Below are 3,394 nucleotides of genomic sequence, written 5' to 3'. Positions count from 1 at the left end.
ATTTATTTTTATTTAAAAAAATAATTTTTTTTTATCTAAAAACTGATTTTTTTTATAAAAAACTGATTTTTCTTTAAATTATATAAAATCAATTACAATTTATAAATTATTTTTTAGCATTTTAAAAGATTACTTTTACTTTTGATAATATTTATCTTTCAAAAATTTTAAGATTAATTATTTTTGTTATTATTTTTATTACAAATCAAATAATATAATATAAGGTTAAAATGGTATTGAAGTAAAACGGTAAAAAAAAAAGAATTATCCACCCCCAATAAAAAATTTTATAGAAAGAAGAGAGTACCTGAAAAAGAAAGAGATAGAGAAAGAACAAGAAGAAAAAAAGTATCTCTAAACAACGCAATAGAAAAAATAAGAAGGGATAATAGTGGAAAAAAAAGAAAATAAAATTTATAAAATTGTTCGTGTCTATTCTTTCAAATCTTGTGTCCATTATTGTCTTTCGTGAAAAAGTGGACACAAAAGTATAAAAAACTGTCTCGGAGACAATATATCCACTATCTATATTTCTACTTCTAAACACTTTTAAAATAAGTGTTGTCCATGTCTCCATGTCCCGCCTCCAAAAACAAACGTTACTAAAGAAACTAAGAAAGAAATGAACGTGGCTTGACATGCTATTATACTTATATATACTCAACACTTAATAATACTTTCACACCACAAACCATCATTCATTAATAACATCATTCTCTTTTAGCACTTTCATTCATTATAGCCGAACTCCTTAGAAAGAAAAAGAAATGAAAGGACGTGACTTATATGTATACATATATCTATACAACCATGATACATGTTTTATTCATTTAATAACCAATGACACCTAATAAGCCTTACTACCACAAATCCTTATTAATCACCACCATCACTAATCATACTTTATTTTTTCTTCATGCATCACCAAATCAACTTTGAAAGAAAAAGAGAGAGTAAGCCGTGAGTGAGAGGAACGAGAAATCATGGAACCTTAATCCTTCGGAACTTGATTTTTTGTGATTCGTAATTTTGATAAAAAATTTAATTTAATAAAAATGTTTGTATTTTTTTTTATACGTTAGTGTTATTTTTGTTCAGTAAAAATTAATGGTGATGTAGTTCTTTCTCTTTTTGAGTTTGGTCAATTAGAGTTTTAGAAGATACAGACGATTTCTGACGTTTTTTTCTTTAGTAGCTAGGTCAAAAAGCTTCTCCAGAGTTCTCGTTGATTCTGATTTCGTACGGAAGTAAGAGATTCGTTTCAAAATTATAAGTTTTTAATTCATGAATGCTCAAAAGCTTAATGAGTAATTATAAATAATTTATGATTGTCTGGATTGATTGAATGTCGAATTTGTGTTGGATTTGTGACTGTGAAAATAATTGAATTTGATGAATATGTGTTTGATTTCCTAAATGTTTGAGAATGCTAAAGATTCTGATTTATAGCTGGTTGTGATGAAAGTTCTCGAAACTGTGACTGTAAATAAATTATGTGTATGTTTTGGTAAAATGATGTAAGAATTGAGAATAGTGTATGGATGGAGATAAGTTAAGGAATGATGAAAGTAAGGGAGTCCGTGAGGGTGATAAAGTCTATTTTAAGGAGAGATTCTGCCAAATTTTTGTAAAATATAAGAAAATGTGATTTTATTTTGAAAATTTGATTTACAAGCTTATTTGAAAATATGACTCTATGTTAGAAAAAGATTTAGTTTACAAATTTACTCATAATTGAGAAAAAGATTTTTGTATTAAAAATTTGACTTATTGAAAGTGATCTTTGAGAATTAAAAATAGATTTATAATATTAAATTTAATTTATTTAAATTATGAGGAAGGGATTTTTGAGAATTGAAGATAGTTTGGCAGAGTCTTTGAAGGATGGCAAAATCCGAATTTTAGAGGGAATGTTGTAGAAATTTTTATAAAACTTCGAGGCTTGTTTAATGCGTTATTTAAAAGAAAAATTTGATTTAAGAATCGTATTAATTAATTTTGATTTATTAAAAAAAGTATAATATTTTGAATTCAATCTATTAAGCAAAGATTTTGTTTTAAGTTTGGCATTGAGTTCGGGTTATGTATTAAAGTGACTTTTATGTTGAATAAAAGTTAAAGAAGTTTGGGTATTTAGAAATTAAAGGTTTTGATGCTAAGACTGAAAGTATACTTTTGAAGGGATGTGGAGGTAAGAGTAGTTGATTATTTGGTGATATGGAGGTATGTGTAATTAAGTGGTGATATAGAGGTACATTTAATAATATAGGTGATGCGGAGGTGTGTGTATGTAATTAGTGATGTGGAGACATAATAAAGAAGAAGAAAATGAGAAGCCATGTATAAAAGAGATAACTGAAACAGATAATGAATCATGAAAAGTGTATGTCGAATGAGCTTTGTGCTAAAGTGCTAATGCGGAAGTGCCCACTTGACTAATAGTCTAAGATTGCTAATGCGGGAATGTCTGCCTAACTAATAGCATATTGTATGTTGAACGGGCCTTTATGCCAAATTGCTAATGCGAAAGTACCCACCTATCTGATAGCTTGAGGTTGCTAACGCAGAAATGTTCGCCTAACTGATAGCATATTTCTACCGTGATATCAATATATTCTAACTGACATGACTTCGCTCATGATGATAATTGTGCCTAACTGACACGGTAAAGAAACCATATTCGTGGTTCGCCCCGAATAACGTCGGGTTGGAAGTAGACAACCGACGCGTGAGCTCATGGCCTGCTTAGGACAGACATGCATCATATTGTTTGCGCATTTGCATTTTGGTTGTGTTTTGCTTGTTGTATTTTCTCTGTGGTTGTGCCGGTTGTCTTATTCTGCCTTGCTTGTGTGTTCAATTGAATCTCTGGTACTATTAGTTTACATATTGAAGTAATTAAGAATTAATGTTGTAAATGAGTTTTATTTTAAGTTCAAAAATTTTAAAGAAAGCAATTAATTGTCTAAAGCAAAATTTAAAAGTATTTTCAAAGGCTTAATAAAAGAATAGTTTTACCGAGTAAAGTCAATTATTCGCATTTTGTTCATTATTTTTACGACATTCATTGTCCCTACTGAGAACATATGAGGACGATGTTCTCCGCCCATCAGATTTTTCTTTCAGCAATAGGTTCAGGAATCCTTGGGGGCGTAGAGCGGCGACTGAACATCGGAGATTTATGTAAATATATATCCGTATTTTCTGTAGTTAGTTTAGTCTTAGACTTTTTCCTCGCCATTTATTGTCTTTGATTTTTAGAGGAGTATGACTTGTATTTGAGAAATTTAAAATAAGTCTATGTATATATGTTATGTGAATATGTATATCTTTGAGATTAAGTGGTTAAGAGTAGACTTTTCTTTCGTAATTAAAGTTTCAGTTCGTATCCGAA

Source organism: Arachis duranensis, chromosome 1, assembly GCF_000817695.3.
Source record: "Arachis duranensis cultivar V14167 chromosome 1, aradu.V14167.gnm2.J7QH, whole genome shotgun sequence".
NCBI lineage: Eukaryota > Viridiplantae > Streptophyta > Magnoliopsida > Fabales > Fabaceae > Arachis > Arachis duranensis.
Note: the sequence above shows the minus strand (reverse complement) of the source record.